The sequence below is a fragment of the Somniosus microcephalus genome, chromosome 15 (assembly GCF_052327205.1).
Source record: "Somniosus microcephalus isolate GS21.2 chromosome 15, FLI_Smic_1.0, whole genome shotgun sequence".
NCBI classification, from domain to species: domain Eukaryota; kingdom Metazoa; phylum Chordata; class Chondrichthyes; order Squaliformes; family Somniosidae; genus Somniosus; species Somniosus microcephalus.
Window position 1 is genome coordinate 30,847,631 of NC_141001.1, and position 20,124 is coordinate 30,867,754.

General features: G+C 45.4%; 1 protein-coding gene across 1 annotated transcript in view; it reads right to left on the bottom strand.

Annotated features, from left to right (window-relative positions):
• The window catches only part of LOC147106609 (dual specificity protein phosphatase 8-like), a 254,403-nt gene extending 235,511 nt beyond the window's left edge, over positions 1-18,892 (bottom strand). Inside the window, exon 1 of the mRNA XM_086007616.1 lies at positions 18,678-18,892. The gene's annotated coding sequence lies outside the window, so the exon portion shown is untranslated. The remainder of the gene's footprint in view (positions 1-18,677) is intronic.
• Between the last annotated feature and the right edge of the window lie 1,232 nt (positions 18,893-20,124).

A 20,124-nucleotide genomic window follows, 5' to 3' on the forward strand; every position in this document is an offset into this window, starting at 1 on the left:
CCCCATTGTATCGTTCGCACTGTCCATTACCCTGGGGGTTATACGGGGTAGTTCTACTAGTAGAAATTCCCCGACTCTGAAGGTATTCCTTCAACTGGGAAGACATAAAAGAACTTCCCTGATCCGAATGGATATACGCAGGCATCCCAAAGATGACAAAAAGTTGAGTCAGACATTTGATAACTGTAGCAGCTGATACATCTGCGCAAGGAAAAGCAAAAGGAAACCTTGAAAACTCATCCACAACAGTAAATATGTATCGATTTTGAGTCGTTGAAGGAAGAGGCCCCTTAAAATCAACGCTCAGACGTTCAAAAGGAGAAGTAGCCTTTATAAGATGAGCTCGTTGAGGCTTAAAGAAATTCGGTTTACACCAAGCACAGATAGAACATGATGAAGTCATCCGCTTGACGTCTTCAACTGAAAAGGGCAAATTCTTACTGCGTACGAAGTGTATCATCCTCGTAACCCCAGGATGACATAAGGCATTGTGAAGATTAATAAGCGTATCTCCGTGAATCACAGAACAATAAGCCCTCGACAGTGCATCAGCAGCAACATTATCCTTCCCCGGACGATAAACTATATCAAAATGGTAACATGCCAACTCAATCCTCCACCTCATTATTTTATCATTTTTGATCTTTCCAAAATGTTTAACATCAAACATAAAGGACACAGGTTTTTGATCGGTTACCAACGTGAAATGTCGCCCCGATAAATAACGTCTCCATTTACGCAGTGCTTCTACTATTGCATATGCCTCTTTTTCTATTGAAGAATGTCTTTTTTCACTATTGTTCAAGGTACGTGAGAAAAAGGCCACAGGTCTTCCATTCTGGTTCAGAGTAGCCCCAATTGCAAAATCAGAAGCATCCGTCTCAATCACAAAGGGAACCTGCTCATCAATAGAATGCACAACTGCTCCTAAGATATCCTTTTTAAAATTATCAAAACATGTCCTGGCCTCCCATGATAGAGGATATGTCGTAACCCGAATAAGGGGCCGGATCTTCTGCGAAAAGTTTGCAATCCAATTAGAATAGTAAGAAAACAGTCCAACAACTCGTTGCAAAGCCTTAGAATTAGTAGGATAAGGTAAATCGATCAATGGTCGCAAACGTTCTGGATCTGGTTTAATCTTATTTCCCGTGCATAATGACCTCTCTTTCCACATTTACTACACACAGCCTCCCGGGCAGGACACTTCAAACGAGGATGCCGGACGTTCCCACAAAAATAACACTTCTGAATCCTAGAGGCAACAGCCGCCGAAGTAGAAACTGTTTCAGAATCTAGTAAACCACTCCCATTAAGTCCACCTAATTCTTTTTCGTCCGGAACTGCCGAAACCACAGTCGCAGGTCAATTAGAAAGAGCATAAGAATCTGAACTTCTCTGAGCCATATCCAATGTAGAAGCTTGCTCAAAAGCACTCTTGAGATCCAAAGTCTTATTTTCTAACAACCGCTGACGAATTGATCTAGACAGTAGTCCATTAATAAAAGCATCCCATACCGATTCTTCCTTATATTCTTCGGCCGTCACGGCTTTATAATTACAGTTAGCACTAAGGTGCCGAAGTGCTTGTAAATAAGTATCCAAAGATTCTCCCACCTGCTGCCTACGGGCAGATAGAAGATAACGTGCAAATACCTCATTCTTTGGTTTAACAAAAATCTTCTCCAATGTAGAAATAGCCAATTCGTAAGTTTTACAGTCCAAAATATACTTATACACATCCGGAGCAATGTAGTTGATCAGCATATTCAGCTTATTCAGAGGCTCTTGTTCCAACACACCCAAAAAGTTTGTAAATGTACAATACCAATGTTTCCATTTATCATCCACTCCTGCAGAATTAGGGTCAGCATTGAATCGTTCTGGTTGAAGATATCGCTCCATTCTGATAAAAAGTTAATAAATTGAAATAAAGAATAGATTTGCCTTTCTAATCTAGGCTTTATTAACTTTAAAAATCCAGTAGCACATCTTTCAACACCAGTCTCCAACCATGACTGGAGAGAACTGAATTTAAGATGGCCACCACAAATCACCTGACATCCACTACCAATGAGTTTACAGCATATATCTCAAGGTAGAAACAAACAACCAATTACAATACTTCTTACTAACACAGAGAACAACCACCCCATTCACCAATCACAATACTTCTTATTAAACATAGGAAATAATCACCACAACGAGTAACTGTGCTGGATTTCCCTGCAGGGTGGGTAGAGGACTTGGTCCCATTGCTGTGACGTTTAAATGGAGGGGATCCGCTATTGCCATCCAAGGAAACATGGAGCTGGCACTGCAGCAGGACACCCCCTGAAGTGGCAGAAGAGGAGGGGCTGCAGTCGACGAGAGCTAAAGTGTCCCCCCCGAAGATTTGCGTGGAATTTAAAGCCGGAGGCTGAATGACTGGGATAGAAGAGAGGAAGAGGTGGCCACGACTAGGCCCTCTTCTTCCAACAGGGCATTAAATGGGCTTCCTGCCACTGGCCCAGGAGCTGCTGCCACTCCTATCCTGTTGGTAGTTGAGGTTAGCAGTACCTGCGGGGGGGGGGGTACATAGGGAAACTGGATGGTTTCCCGCGCCCTGCTGTCATTTAACTGAGGCGGGACAGTAAATGAATGGGTGGCCAAGTTGCCTGCTGGGGTGGGGTGGGAGCAGAAAAGAAAATTCCTAGCAACTCTTTGAGAGATGGGGATCTGGCAATAGGCCTTCCTGCTCCATTTCCAGTACAGTGTCACTTGTTCCTAAACGTACAGCTCCATTCTTTATCATCATCGGTCAGAACAACAGACAATGCTGGAAATATGCACTAGGTCCATCAGCATCTGTAAAGACGCGGGATGTGAGAGGGGGACCCTTCGTCAGGACCTGGAACATTAACAATAGCTTGCATTTATGTAGCGCCTTTAACAGATAACCATGCCGAGGTGCTTTACAGAGTCGGGAGGCGAAACAGACGCCAAGCCAATCAGGGAGATGTTAGGAGGGGCTTGGTCAAAGAGGTGGGCTTCAAGGAAAGACCTAAAGGAGGAGACAGAGGTGGAGAGGCAGAAGCGTTGAGGGAGGGAATTCCAGAGAGTGGGACCTGGGAGTCTGAAGGCATCGCTGCCGATGGTGGGGTAAAGGAGGAAGCAATGCATAAGAGGCCAGAGAGTTTGGAGGGAGTGTAGGGCTGGAGGAGGTTACGGAGACAGGGAGGGGCGATACTATGAAGGGATTTAAACACAAGGATGAGAATTTTAAATTCGAGCACAGGGGTGAAAGGTAAGTGGGACGGTGCGAGTCAGGATACGGGCAGCAGAGTTTTGGATGAGCTGAAGAGGATGGAAGGTTGGCCAGCAGAGCATTGGAATAGTCAATAGCAAAATACTGCAGATGCTGGAAATCCGAAATAACAACAGAAAATGCTGGAAAAGCTCAGCAGGCCAGGCAACATCCGTGGAGAGAAATTAGAGTCGACGTTTCGGGTGAACCCTTTTTCAAAACTGGAAAGGAACCTTGGCCTCTTGCATTGTTCCACGGAAGCTCAATGTAAACTCGAGGAACAGCACCTCATCTTCCGATTAGGCACTTTGCAGCCTTCCGGACTCAATATCGAGTTCAACAATTTCAGATCATAACCTCGGCCCCTATTACATTTTTACTTATATTTTTTTTCCACCCTTTGTTTTGGGTTTTCCCTCCCCCCCCCTTTCCTTTTTTTTCTCTCTCCCACATGGCAACTGTCTCTCTTTCTGCCAGTACACTTCACACCTAATCTGAGCCGTCTTTTGTCTCCACTGTCCTATTACCATCTCGTCTGGTTTTGAATACCTCTTAATGTTTCTTTACTTCTTTTGTTCTATCGCAGCCCTGCCTTCGATCTATTTCATTTCCTTTCCAGTTTTGAAAAAGGGTTTCGACCCGAAACGTCGACTCTAATTTCTCTCCACGGATGTTGCCTGGCCTGCCGAGTTTTTCCAGCATTTTCTGTTGTTGTTTGGAATAGTCAAGTCTGGAGGTGGCAGAGGCATGGTTGAGAGTTTCAGTGGCAGATGGGCCAAGGTAGCAGTGGAAGCGGGCAATGTTATGGAGGTGGAAGTAGGTGGTCTTTGTGATGGTTCTATGACCTGCTACATATTTCCAGCATTTTCTGTAATTCAAATTTCCAGCATTTCTTTCTTTTTAATCCTAAGCAGAGGTTGATGGGGAATTAGTGGTTGCACAAATAAATTAAATTAACATTTAAAGTAGCATTTGGATCCGTGAAGTTGTAAAGTCGAATCATGTAACAGCGCACACTTGCTAAGACAGCCAGATTGAGACAGCACGACTCATTATGTACTGTTGTACAATACGCAGCAAAGATCCAGGTCGCATTCTGCAATTACACCTACACAGTGCAGACAACAGTTCCCAGAGAACATACAACAATGGAAAAATTCTCGAGTCATGCAGTGGAAATCTGGCTGCTATCAGTGCAGCACAGAACTAAAAAAAGTTTCAAATTCCAAGTACTTGTTGGAATAAACAACAGTGTCATTGTGATGTTTGCTACGGCCATTCTCAAAGGTTTGTATTTCATTCCAGTAACCTATTTTACTGATCAGCTTCTTCTGGGTTTTTTTCTGTCCCTCCTCTCCTGAAGGTGCCGACTCTTGCTGGGTTACAGTTCCAAGGGTGCCCTCTGATACCTCATTCAAGCAACTGCGCTTCATGCAGTGAGTGTCGGTAGGCTGTTCAACTGCGAAGGCATCACAGCCAAGCCCAATCCCATCCCCGCAGTCAGTCAAAGTGACCAGGGGCCGAGTTTTCCCCCTGCCAATCTCAGGGGCCTGAGGTCAGTAGCATCAACCAATCTCTGCTCTGGCTGAGAGCAGCTAATTCAGCACAAACTGGGGTGGGGGCGCGGCGGGAGGGAAAGGGGCAACAAACATAGGACTTGCTGGCACCTGTGGTTCAATTTCATACCAGGCAATGTTAAACACCAGTTAAACCAGCGGGCAAACCCTTCAACTTATTTCCAAATCAGATTCAATATCCAAGTCGGCTGTGATTTCTGAACATGTGCGACTTGATGTGAACCCGATGCTGTGAATCAGTGGAAAAAGGAGAGAGCCTTTAGAAAAATATAGAGTGCTACGAATCAGTAAGACTGTTCTGTACAAACGGGAGTCCGTGCGCCATCCATCACTGCAAGAACTTTAAAATCCGCAAGCCTATAGATTCCCATGAATGTCAACAGTAGTGACTGAGATAAGATAGATTATATTTTCCTGTATTCTCTCCCCAATTAACCGGATTATTAAAAAAAGACACAACATAACCAGTCTATTCTATCCAGTGTTTTCCTAAAATAAAAGAACTTGCATTTAGAAAGGGCCTTTCATAATCTCAGGACGTCTCAACGATTTACAGCCACTTAAGTACTTTTTTTGAACCGTAGTCACTGTTGTAATGTTGGGAAACCCGGCAGCCAATTTGCGTACAGCAAGGTCCCACAAACAGGAGTGAGATAAATGACCAGCCTGTTGTAATGATGTTAGTTGAGGGATAAATATGCTCATCATGGTGTAGACCCATCACTGACTGGCCCCATGATGGGTGTACACCCATCACTGTGTGACCGACTGGCCCCATGATAGTGTACACCTATCACTGTATAATAGCAGGCTGTTTATGTGGTGAGGGGGAAGAGCAGGGGAGAAGGAGCTAAAAAAGGGTCGACAGCTGCAGCCCAGTGTTATTACCAGGGGATATGAGCCAGCACAGGAGCCCTTTGAATGAATGTCATTCAGCATTCGTGAAAGGCAGCGTTAAAGGGCTGCGGTACTTAGGGAACCCAGACCACACAGGATATCCTCTTCCTTGACATATTGGCTAAATGTTTTGAAGGAGAAATGACAACTTGCTCAAAAGCCCCATTATAAAATACTGAAATGTAATTACTTGTGGGAAGTGAGATTAGTACAGTCATCACCCACATTTATACTGCACAGGGAAGTCACTAAATAAAATATAAAAGACATTTTTTTTTTAATGGTATGCAAAGCTGTTTAGATATTTTAAAACCCTGCGACTGAAGTATACCCGAGACTGACAGCACAAAGTAGAAGCTTTTTCAAAGTTATTATCGTGTGACAGTGGTTTAAGCCCCTTGAGATGCAATCATAAGTAGCAGCTGATGCAGCAGATTGATGAGAACTGTAGGTCTAGCGTGTAAATCTGGCACACACACCAACACAGGCCCCGATATTAACGGGGAGCTGGGGAGGCTTCAGGGGAGACCGGCAGCTCCCACCTTGGATCAGCAGCCAAGAATCCCACAGCTCGGACCTCCCCCTCACTTACTGTTAAATTTAAGTCGCGGCGCCGATGATATCATCAGGCCGTGACTTTGGTATGTTAATTAGGCCCCCTTTGCAGGAGCCTTGTCCATGGCCTGATTTCTGCACTTTAAAATTTAAAGGGTGGGAATGGGGTCGGTTTGCCCGATCCTGATATGTTAGCCCGTCAGTCTGGTGGAGGGGGGGCGGTGGAGAGGTGGCAGGGGTTAAAATTGAGTCAATAGAGCTGGATTCAATCTGGCACATGCAGAGCCAACCTTATTCTGGACCACACAGAGACAGGTTTATTAACTGTTCAACCTGGCACTCATGCAGGCAAAAGCTTATGTACCATAGTTGAGATACAGCGGCATATCAAGCTTTCAGTGGCTTAATTACCTTACTCCACAATGAAGCTCGCAGTATGATATCTCTCTCACTCCAATCACTCGCCCTCCTCACCACTATATTATCTATTACAACACAGTTTCATAATGATAGGGGTAATGTACTGGTGTAAATACCCTAGAGGAAGCCAGGAAATACTTTGAGAATGAGGAATTAGACTTGGCACCAAACCCTGTTATATAACACTAAACGAAACCTGCAAAGACATGGCAAGTGTATGAATTCAAAGAATAGCGTTAAACCCCATGGTTAACTGGCAATTGGAGCTACTGTCCAGCATGGAAGTGGATTAGTTGTATTTCTCCCCCCCTCGCTCCAATGCAAGATCCAAAAGAAGCTTTGACATTGAAGTCTTTGACCTCAGCCCTCAATTCACTTCCCAAAAAAAAGCTGCAACCTAGATTGAGGATGACACAATAATGTAATACTTTTAGGAGACACAACCTAGCAACCAAACGTCTAGAGCTGACAGAGCTCCAAGCAATTCAGTCATTTCTTTTTTAAGGTAAATACAAGAATGTTGCAGACAAAGATTACTACTCACTGAAAATGGCCTAACAGTATAAACCATCTCCCACAGCCAATAGAGTCAGCTCCCACTGTCCCAACATTAAAAATGTGTTCCTATTGTCAATACGGGTAACCTTGTCAGCTGTTGGTCGCATAAGTCAATATTTGCACTCATCTAGGCGAGGGACGTCAATGTTGGGGAATGAAACCCTTGTTTCACTTTTGGCAGTGTCGGCACCAAGCAAGCCAGGAATAATAAACAAAATTAGGATAAAGCTCCATATATTGTGCCCCCTTAAACAGCAACCTCATAATAGTGCCTGCTACTGCACCTCTTGTAGCAGTTCCATTTCACACACCCGAGGCCTCTCTGAGTGAGACTCTCAGAATCTATTTGGAATTACAGGTAGTTTCGTGCTGTGGAAACATGGGGGCATGGAACCAGGGTGAAGCAGGCACAAACTTAATGAAGCCAGAACCCATACAGCCAGCGCACAGAGAATACTTTCATTCCTTCAAACTATGCTGGAAATTAAATCCAGGTCACAGAGAGCTAAAACAGTGGTGGGCTCTCCACCATGTATGTATCTGGGTTCTCAAGGGTATGAGGTGTAATGGGTGGCATCCATATACTGTACAGACTGCCGAACTTGGCTGCCACCTCCTGAAAGGCAAGGTTCACTGGAGTGGGCCTGTACTCTCTGGAGTTTCGAAGAATGAGAGGTGATCTCATTGAAACATACACGATTCTGAAGGGGATTGACAGGGTAGATGCTGAGAGGTGGTTTCCCCTGGCTGGAGTATCTAGAACTAGGGGGCATAGTCTCAGGATAAGGGGTCGGCCATTTAAGACCGAGATGAGGAGGAATTTCTTCACTCAGAGGGTTGTGAATCTTTGGAATTCTCTGCCCCAGAGGGCTGCAGATGCTGAGTCTTTGAGTATATTCAAGGCTGAGACAGATAGATTTTTGGACTCTAGGGGAATCAAGGGATATGGGGATCAAGCGGGAAAGTGGAGTTGAGGTCGATGATCAGGCATGATCTTATTGAAGGGCGGAGCAGGCTCGAGGGGTCGTATGACCACTTACCTTTAAGTGCAAACACCTCTTTAAATTTGAGTTGCTGGGCAGATTTTGCACATTCCCCATTAAGCTGGATGCTGATGAATGGCCATGGTTGTGCTGGGAGTTCATGCTAATTATGTAAATGAGCTGCAAAATTCAGCAGATAGCCCAGTGCACTGTGGGCGAGCTTGGGCCAGGCAACTAACCAATCATGGCACAGATTTTGCCAGTCACGCAAAATTGGGGCTTTTATTTCTTCCCTTTCTTTAGGTTTCCACATGCCATGTTTTGTTTATCCAGTCAAGATCTCTCTCATTGGCTGCTGAATGTCTTCGCGAAGTCCAGGGTGACCCACTTTGTGACACTATCTCTACACAGCAAGCACTGACCCTCTGCAATCTTTGATACAGTTGTTCACATTATCCTCCTCCAATGTCTAGCTCAGTTGGACTGTGCTCTGGCTTAGCCTTCTCTTACTATCCAATCGTAACCAGAGCATCTCCAGCAACGGTTTCTTATTCCTTCTCTGCACCATTACCTCAAGACCACCCCCACCCCCCCCGACAAAGATCTATCCTCGGCCATCTTCTCTTCCTCATGCTGCTCCTTGATGACACCATTGGCAGACATGGGGTCAGCTACCATTTTTACTCTGATAACACCCAGCTCTACCTCTACACCTCTCTCTTGTCTGACACTCAGTCTTCAATGAGCCACAATTTCCTCCAATTAAACATTACAAGGACAAAGGCCATTGTCTTTGTACCCCACCACAAACTTCATACCCTTCCCACTGATTCTATCTCCCTCCGTGGCCACTTCACCCCCTACCTCAGCCCATCTGATGTACAAGCCCTCCTCTGTGCCTTTGCCACCTCCAGGCTGCCCTTTCACCCTCCAACCTCAGTAAACTTCAGCTCATCCAAACCCTTCTGCCCATATCCTACCAAGTCCCGCACACTCATCACCCTTATCCTCACTATTCTACATTGACTATTGTTTTGATTGTGCATCCACCCTTCCCTTCCCTTTATCCCTTTACAGTGTCAGCTGTGGCTCAGTTCCCTCTGAGTCAAAAGGTTGTGGGTTCAATTCCCACTCCAGGAACTTGGAGCACATAAAGCTAGGCTGACACTCCAGTGCAGAGCTGAGGGAGTACTGCACAGTCGGAGGTGCCGTCTTTCAGATGAGATGTTAAACCGAGGCCCCATCTGCTCTCTCAGGTGGACGTGAAAGATCCCATGGGACTATTTAGAAGAGCAGGCAAGTTATCCCCGGATTCCTGGCCAATATTTACCCGTCAACCAACATAACAAAAACTATTATCTGGTCATTATCACATTGCTGTTTATTGGACCTTGCTGTGAGCAATTTGGCTGCCGAGTTTCCCACGTTACAACAGTGACTACACTCCAAAGTTCTTCATTGGATGTAAAGCGCTTTGAGACCTCCAGTGGTCGTGAAAGGGGCTATATAAATGCAAGTCTTTCTTTCTATCCTACCATTGGCAGCCATGCCTTCAGGCACTTAGGTCCTAAACCCTCTCCTCCTTTAAAGCCCATCTCCTTCTTTTGCTCAGTGCCATTATTCTACGTTAAAGGCGCTATATAAATACAAGTTGCTTAACACCTTCCACCCAGGAACAGCCGTGATTGCGAGCTCACTATTGGGGAGGGGAGGGGGCGTAGAACAGCATTTGTGGCTCAGTATTGGAGCATCAACAAGTCCTAGTGACTGCTGGCCCACACTATATAGGGCTGGATTTTCTCTGCAGAGGTGGGATGGTGCCAGGAGAGCTGGTTGCCGGGTTCCAGCCCTGCTCTCGGCTGCAGCCACTCTATCAAAGGGATTTTCTCTTGCTTGGCCTTGTTAAGCCCGCCCTGCGGGCTTCCCAGCCAATTAACAGGAAGCGGGTCTGATGACGTCATTTAATGATACATCATCAGCTGGTTTCCTTAAAGGGACCATGGCCACATTGAGTTTGATAGTTGTGCGGTCAGTGTGCTACAGCATTGAGGTTCTGCAAACACTGACAATCAGTGCACAAAAGTGGACGGTTGCACCCAGGCTCTCCAAAGACTCCCTCCATATGCTTATGGAGGGAGTCACAGCACGCAGAGGGGTTCTCTTCCCTTCCAAGGGCAGAAGAGACCTCCCCAGGACACTAACGCAGCCTGGTTGCACATTGCACAGGAGGGCAAAAGCAGGGATGTCGTCAGGAGTGCCTGGCTGCAGTGGCGCAAACCTTTCAATGATCTCAGTGGATCACGAAATATTACTGCAATGCCACAATCAAACTCGTACGATAGCAAAATACTGCGGATGCTGGAAATCTGAAATAACAACAGAAAATGCTGGAAAAACTCAGCAGGCCAGGCAACATCCGTGGAGAGAGAAATAGAGTCAACGTTTCAGGTCGAAACCCTTCATCAGGACTCACTCTGCTGTGCCACTCAACACATCTCCATCACTCTGCCTTCCATACCCTTCTCCTGCACATCATTACTCACACCAACTTACCTTGCACCTCCACCCATCCCTCTCTATCTATATTATCACTTCCCCATCTCACTTGCCACCCCTCACACTCACCCTCATCCTACTGCAAGCATACCAACTAACAACACACAAGGGTAGGCACTTGAGAGGTTTAGCCAATGTCCCCGTGAAGTTTCTGGTAATGTTTTGTCATACTGTGAAATCTATATTTTCAACACTTCACCTTATTGGACAGATCTGTGCGCACCTTGAGAAGTGTCTTACTGAGTTCCAGTGAATGTTGAGACATAACTCCCCCCCCCACCCCGCTATAGTGATGAGTGTGCATGGAATGGCTTGGACATTAAAGGGATGCTTCACGGTGTGTGACAGCCAGGGTTTACAGCATCAAGTGAAGTAAATCTGGCCATGGTGATGCCATTGCTGGCCTCCCGGGCAACAATGTTGTCAGGGGCTGATGCCCTATGTCCTGTGATGGCGGAGAAGGTTGGTGTTGATGTTGGTGCTGCTGGTGTGCCTGGTGATGTTGGTGTTGGGGCTGATTGTGGAAGGAATCAGAGGAGCAAGGTGAGATAATTTCAAGTGCACTGATGTTGCTGCAATAGATGTCAGCTGTAGGTGAGGTGACAGAAGCGATCTGTCAATGGTGAGAGGTTGTTCTAATGAGGTGGCACTGGACATACAGTAGGCTTTAAACACTTGCAAGCTAAAGAAATCTCTAGATGTCTTACAAATGTAGTAACCAACAGTTTCTGCGCTCTGAAACTGACCATCTACAACATGGCATCCTTTACACCACTTCTGCAGCTGTCAGCTTATCAGAAACATCAGAGCAGACTCAACTCACGCTAGGGTGAGCTGGCGTGTTCCCAGAGCAGCAGGTAACCCGTGGGGGAGCACGTTAAATTGGAAGGAAGCCTCAAAAGATCATTAAATTGGCTGTTAACAAGCCATTTAATGATCTCAATTGTCTCCCCCGCTGTTTGGTGTAGGGTCAGTTCTCCGTTGACAGACCCGATACCTGGGAGACTCGTGTGGAGGTGGGTTGACAGCAGGTTTCCTACCCACTGTCAATCTTTGCTATTTTGACAGCGGACCCACCTCCAAACCTGCCCTCTGAGCGCTGGCAAAATCCAGTCCTATATAACTACCCAGAATTTGGCACTAAATTAGCAATCTCACTCAGATAGGCCACAAGAATGGCTGGTGTGTAAAATGGAAACATTTGTACAAGGGTGTGCTTTCTTGAGATTGGGGTTCAGATACATTGTTGGACTTTATGCCACATCTAACTGTGCTATACCAGACCTGCAAGTATGTAGCACCGGGTGACAAAGGTGGAGAAGTATAATGATATCTATTAAAGGCCACATGAATTCATCAGGAAAGAAGGGCGGCAGTGTATATTCCTTTAGGAACACTGTTGTCTTTATTCTCAGCTACTTTCAAATACTGAATTGGTCGAAATAAAACTAGCATTAATATTCTATTAATCTTTTAGAAAGGGGTTCTGCGACTGCAAGAGGATTTTTTATAATTCTGGTAAAAATGCTCTGGTACTTCTTTCATATCTTATAAATAATATGATGGTGCATAATTATTATTTATGCAAGTATAAATAATGTCTGCAGACAGGAGCTGATGTACTGTACTTTCTGTCTGGTACATTACATCACCACTTTAATATGTATGCATGGCAGTTTCATATGCAGTATATTAAAAGAAAAAAAAAATATATATATATATACAGGAAACTCTCTTTTAACCGGCAAAATTCAGGAGTAGGTTCAGGTAAGTTTTACTTCATATTAGTGGCAGTTCCTGGATCTGTGGCTGTGTAACTGGGGTTCGTGCACTTGTTGCTAAGCAACAGGGACGCTTGGTCTGTGGCCGGAGTTCCTGCACATGTTGCTAAGCAACAGGGAAGCCTGGATTTGTTGCTGTGTACGGAGCTCTCGTACCTTTTAAACTATACCTCTCTGTAATCCGGACGTTTTGATAAGCCGGCACCACGTCGGTCCCGTCGGTGCCGGATAATAAAGAGTTTCCTGTATACAAATCTCAAAGATATACAGGATGGAAGAGATGGGTCTCTTTAAATAAAAAAAAGATGTGCACAACCCTTAAGATCTCTCAGTCACTGCTGTTAAATTGCAAAGAGTCGTAGTGGAGAAGCTCCCCTCTTCAAAAGGGTTTCTGAGAAGGCAAACCCATCTTTAAAATGGATTTGGGAAGGGGACACATGCTGCAACTTGTAGGTGTGAATGGGAAGCATTTATTTATCTACACCAGTCGAACAGTATATCTGAGTTTTTATACAGTGAACACAGGAACATTAGGAACAGGAGTAGGCCATTCAGCCCCTCGGGCCTATTCCAGCATTGAATTAGATCATGGCTGACCTGCACCGCAACTCCATTTTTCCACCTTTGCTGCATATTCCTTGATACCCTTACCCAACAAAAATCTATCTATCTCAGCCTTGAATGCTCCAATTGTCCTAGCAACCACAGCCTTTTGAGGTATCGAGTTCCAGATATCTACTGCCCTCTGTGGAAAAACTGCTTCCTGATTTCGCTCCTGAAGGTCCTAGCCAAATAATTTTAAGATTATGTCCCCTCATTGTTGGACATTTTTATGAACAAGCTAAGCCACATAGACCCGCAGGTCCCAGATGCAATTTCTAATCAGTGCTGATTAAGTTAGGAAGGCAAAAGAAAGAAAAGGGCTTGCATTTACATAGACCAGGATCTCCCAAAATTCTTTGCATACAATTAAGTACTTTTCAAGTGTAGTCACTGTTGTAATGTAGGGAAGAAAATGAAAAGGGTACTCACTCCTGTTCTAGCAATCCTTTTTGGACATTTGCATGTGTGGATGCTGGGTAAGAATAGGATTGGCTTAGCTGTGATGCTGCACTCCCTCTCCCCACCCCACACACCCCTCCATGGCTAAATATCCTGCGAGCACTCACCGTCAAGGTCCACACATATATAAGGAACACTTGGACAAGATACGAGCAGGCAACCACAACTTGGAAGGAGTCAACACCTCCAGGAAAGAAGAGGAAGGAGAAAACTGACAGAGAGAGAAAAAACCGAGAAGGGATAACATATTGAGAGAGGTGCTGCACGGTGGTCATGCTCAGAGATGAATGCCGAGCACACAACGTAGGTGTTTAGTCAGTTTCCAATGCTCGACAGAGCCACCCTCATAACATCAGCTATGGGTACGCTGTTACACTCAAGGAATATTGGCCAGTCCTTCCCTAAACATGGCCCCACTGTTCCCTGCACTGGAAGTAAGTTTGGGATTTACTGAGGCTTTGCTCCAATGCTATAAAATCAGAGGCTATGCTTTCCTTTTTCCCCCCCAATGTTCCCCTCTCTCTTCCCCTTCCCTCCTGTCTCGAAGGCGTTGACTCCGTGCAGAGATTGATTCCGTGGGTGCCACTCGTTCGCTGCTACCTCACCCAAGTAGCCATTATTGTACAAGGACCTGGACGAGTCTCATCAGGCTATTAAATTATAGAAAGCATCGTTGATGAGCACAAAACGGTCCTCACCGACATCCAGGCACATGCACTTCTAGCAGGCGTCACTGGATAATGTTCAGAAGCAGCAACCCTGCCCAATTTTCCTCTTGTAAACCTAGGGATGCTGAGGTGAACTGTACCATGTCTTCTGCTGCCCCAGGTGAGACCAGCTAACTCAGTGTCAACCCCCTCCACCCCCCCCCAGTCATCTTGCCCCCCTCCCCCCGCCACCCCCCCCCCACCGTCTTGCACATCTTTCTCCCTCCTACCACAATTTTCTCCCTTCTCCCCCTGAAGGTGCTGTTACTGGGGTCCTGGTCACAGGCACCAGCAGCCCTTCTGTATCTTCCCCCAAGTGACTATTCTATGTCCAGGCTATCTTACCATGGGGGACATCACAACATCCAGGACAAAGCAGTCCGCTTGATTGGCACCCCATCCACCACCTTAAACATTCACTCCCTCCACCACCGGCGTACCGTGGCTGCAGTGTGTACCATCTACAAGATGCACACCAGCAACTCGCCAAGGCTTCTTCAGCAGCACCTCCCAAACCCGCGACCTCTTCCACCTAGAAGGACAAGGGCAGCAGGCGCATGGGAACACCACCACCTCCAAGTTCCCCTCCAAGTCTCACACCATCCTGACTTAGAAGTATATCGCCGATCCTTCATCGTCGCTGGGTCAAAATCCTGGAACTCCCTCCCTAACAGCACTGTGGGAGCACCTTCACCACACGGACTGCAGCGGTTCAAGAAGGCGGCTCACCACCACCTTCTCAAGGGCAACTAGGGATAGGCAATAAATGCTAGCCTTGCCAGCGACACCCACATCCCATGAACGAATTAAAAAAAAAACTAATTTCTGTTCTTATCTTATTTCCACACACATGTACCTTCTAGTAGGAGTCACTAGATAGGAATTAGGAGAAAGAACCCTGGCTAACCTATCCAGGAGTACTGAGGCCAACTGCAGAACCTCTCCGACTGCCCAGCTAAAGTCAACTACCTCAGCACAGACTGCTGGGGTCAAGCTCAGGACCTTCGACCTTACTTAAGGCACTATATAGAAATGAGTCATAGGAACAGGAGTCGGCCATTCAAACCCTCGAGCCCGTTCCGCCATTCAATTAGATCATGGCTGATCTGTACCTCAACTTCAGTTACCCACCTTGGCTCCGTAACTTCGAATACCCTCACCTAACAAAAATCTATCAGTCTCAGTGTTGACATTTTCAATTGACCCCTAGCCTCAATGGCTTTTTGGGGGAAGAGCGTGCCAGATTTCCTCTACCCTTTGTGTGAAGAAATGCTTTCTGACTTCACCCCTGAACAGTCTAGCTCTAATTTTAAGGTTATGCCCCCTTGTTCTGGATTCTCCAACCAGAAGAAATCGTTTCTCTCTATCTACCCAATCAACTTTAATCATCTTAAACGCCTCAATTAGATCACACCTTAATCTTCTATACCCAAGGGAATACAAGCCTAGTCTATGCAACCTGTCCTCATCACTTAACCCATTAGCCCAGGTAAAATTCTGGTGAATCTGCACTGCACCCCCTCCAAGGCCTTAATCCACCTTTAGGATGAGCTGTTAACGCGAGGCCCCATCTACTCTTTCAGGTGGATGTAAAAGATCCCATGACACTATTTGAGGAAGAGGAGGGGAGTTCTTCCCGGTGTCCTGGCCAACATTTATCTCTCAACCAACACCTAAAAACAGATTATCTGGTCATTATCACATTGCTGTTTACATTTGACTACACTTCAAAAGTACTTCATTGGCTGTAAAGTGCGTTGGGGCATCCCGAGGTCATGAAAAGAGCTATATAAATGCAAGTCTTCCTATTTAAAAAAAAAGTGCCTTATGGTCGAGAAATATTTGCTGAATGCTTTTTCATGGTGCACCTTTAACAAGTACCCTCACAGTCCTGAAGCCAACTTGCTGCCTACAAAGCTCTTTATTAACATCAACAACTTGCATTTATTTAGCGCATTTAACATAATAAAACACCCAAATGTGCTTCACAGGAGCGTAATCCAAAAATAATTAACACTGGGCCACATAAGGAGATATTAGGACAGGTGACCACAAGTTCGGTCAAAGAGGTTGGTTTTAAGGAGCGTCTTAATGGAAGAGAGGTGGAGAGACGGAAAGGTTTAGGGAGGGAATTCCAGAGCTTAGGGCCTAGACGGCTGTAGGCATGGCCATCAATAGTGGGGCAAAGGGAATGGGGGATGCACGAGGCCAGAGTTGGAGGAGCACAGAGATCTCAGAGAAATGTCGTGCTGGAGGTTACAGAGATAGGAAGGGGTGAGGCCATGGAGCGATTTGAACACAAAGATGAGAATTTTAAAAATCGAGGCCTCCCAGACTCCAGCAGTAAGGAGTTGGGCCTACAGGCATGGAGCCGGCACTTTCTCCTAGCGATGGGAATGTTGCGGTCGGAGCCTCCGGGCAGGGCAGGCGACCGTGATGCCTCCTTCATAGCTCGCAACTCGTGCTTCAGCCGTGAACTTGACGGTTAATGAAGATAGCATGGGGTGAGCATGGCAACAAATAACATTACACTCTGAGGTGCCAGTCTGGCGAGTGTTGATACTGATACCGCTGAATGGATCGAGGGGTTATGCGGAGGAGCCGGGGGGTGGGGGGGCGGTGGCGGTGGAAATGCTCTTGCCGCTCAGTGCCCCAAGAATTCTTAATGCAGCTCTGCTCAAACGTTTACTTACATCCAGGAGGAGACAGGATGGCTGTCAGTCAATTTAATCCAATCTCAGGGTTCAGCTGACGAGCATAATCTGCAGAGGTGACATTAACTGAACTCACAGCCGAATTCAAGCAGCTCTATATTGCAACTGTCCTCTATGTAACATAAATTTTAATTTTAAAATTACTCTTCATGAATCAGTGTGGGGATATGAAAAATTCATTGCCGGCTGCCAGGCCAGGTATATTTGGGGTGTTATGTCAGCTTGGTTTGTGCTCATTAGGCTTTCGAAGTTCTCAGTAGGACTGCGAGGGGTGCAAACCAGAAATAACAAACTGTGTGATGACAGCAATGAGAGGAACAGCTGGATTGCTCCGCTTGTTGTTATCTGTTGTGCTGTTCAGTTTGTGTATTGGGGCGGGGGCGGCGCAGTAAAAACAAAATGACCAAGGCCACTGGTTTTCAACAGAAAAACTGACGGAATCACAGGATGCCAGTGTAATAAAAATTGCATTTATTCAGTCACTGAACATCGGAGCCCTCTTCCACCCTAGGAAACAAGCAACCTCTTCATTTATTGTAGGCCAGACAACAGAAAAATAGAATACAGTCCCATGCAATGAAAATTATTTTGACTTATTCAGCCACTACAAACCAATGGCCTTGGATGTCCCGACATCACGGGAGACGTGTTTGATAAGCAACACAATTACTAATCTCTGTGCAATTTAATTGCACATGCCTTTGGCATCCCAATGGTTTGCCGAACACTTCTTTTCCCCTGAAGACACTGCCCCTTTAATAAATAAACATAGGAAGTTTTTTATTTGCGAGCATTGGGAGGCGGTTACCTATCCAACCTAATCCCCATTGAAATAACAAGCGACATATTAAAGGCGATTAAAGGATTAGATAAATCAAAGCCTTTAAAATAAGACAAAGCTTTAAACGATGCATTTCGCAAAATGCAGACGTCGAGTTTGCAAAATAGCTCTTTTTTCATCCTTTAAATAAAATGCGCAATCGTTAAATTCAAAGTATCCGTTTGCAAACCAGGTATTATCACATGCATGTATACAGAGAGGCGATGGAGTTTAATGCGTCTGTGTACCCAAGAGGGGGAGGGTCCTTTCTAAATGAAATCTCATCGCCTCTGCACCAATTTAACATCAGTGTCCCACAATCAGGTCAATTCTGGGCGTCACTTGACAGCAGTGTGTGCAGCAACCCGATTAAACAGAGCTTTAAAAAATATATTCAACATCGTCTTCGATTGCACAGTGATAACGTTATTGCATTACGCTGACATTCATTTTGGCAGCATTGCCAGACACGGATGGTGATCGTAGAGCCCTTGCACGATCTCTGCCGCCTCTCGTTCTGCAGTCAGAGAGGTGGTCAGCCTTTCCACCTCCGAGGATGAGCGAGGATGCACCATCATGCAAGATTGCATTGCATGCTTGGCATTGCATTGCCCACTCCAAACGGGAGCAGGGCACTGGGATGCGAAGCCCGGAGTCTCAACCCCGATCGACTCTGCAGAACCCCAGCCGCCCAAATCGACTGACCGAGACGGTGAAAGACACATTTCTGGAGCAAGCCCTTTTTAAAAAAAAAACCTCACCTCCTTTACTTCCGGGAGCTCCCCTTATTATTTTCCATGGACAAGCCTTCTTGCAATTTCACTCGCGCGATCAATGGGAGATGATCTTGAGATTTTGCAAAGAAATTAACAATGAAAAAAAAATACAAAATGAAATTATTTCAAAAAAAAATGTCCAGGCTGCCGCAAGCTGCTATTTTTTCGGATTGGCTGGCTGCGAGTTGGCCATTAGGAATAGCAAAACAGAAGGTGCAACATAACTAGGAATGAACTGGGGATGAAGTCATTCTTTTTAAAAAAAAATAAAGGATGGCGTCATTGCCAACCAATCAGAACGAGCCTCTGGTGGCTGGAGTGACGTCAGGCTCTTATCCCGAGCCCTGGGTGCAGATTAAAGGGAGATTGTCTGCACCGCACTGCCACACTCTTAAAGGAACAGTGTCCCTTTTGTACGCTCATTCTCAAGGCTCGTTACCGAAGCCAACATAATATACCTTTTGTAAAATAGCTCACCTTTTTCTTAAAATAGTGCATATTGTTAACATCCAGCCTGAGTATTTTATTCGATTTTTTTTAACCTTCCCTTCCATATTTCTCCCCTCCCCTCCTGACACTTCTTTGGGGGATGACTTCAAGGGCACGGGTAAATGTTTGCTACCTTGCCCAAATACGCAGTCTTCATGTGTAAGTGCCAGTAGGCTATTGGACTGTGGAGGGCATTGTAACTAAGCCCAATCAAAAATTGTAACCTTCTGGTCGATATGTTTTAGTCGCACACCTTGCAGTGCGTTTACCTACTAAAACATCAGGGGGGAACATTTAATCTGATAATTAATGGGGCAAATAAAAGTGTAAATGCAAGGTGCAGCCTGTTGTAGATGGTTGCGCTCTCGTTACACTGCCTGAAGGAGGTCACGCTCTGGGAAGGATCAAAGGAACTGGCAAAGCCGTCACAATTGTTGTCCTTTATGCCAAGCAAAGAAGTCTAATCCACTCAAATTGTTTTGTGTAAAAAAGCAAAAGAAGCCTAAATTATGCAATTATCATAGACCCTATCATTTTGTGAACGTCCCAATCTTTAAACCAACATCGTATTTATTAAATGCACAGGCTATCTTTGTATTTTAAAAGGGAAAGCATTTTTCTATATATTTATATAAATAAACACTAGTAGGGGATTTTTAAAGTGTCAATGCTATATAGTTTTTTAAAAGGCAAGTACAGTACACATTTTATTGTTCCACATTTTAAAAACTACTTCCCCATTTTGCCATATGTTTGCTCTGAGAAGAAATGTTTTATTTCTGGTTGATTCCTCAGGGATTATCTTGCTTGTCAAGTCTTGAGCCTTTTTGCTGCAAAAGCATAGATATATTTCCTTCACTTCGCGACCAGGGTGTTGTTCCAAGATCTCGCCTGATTGCTGGATCTGTCCTGATTTCAGCCAAACAAAATAGCGTTTTAAAAA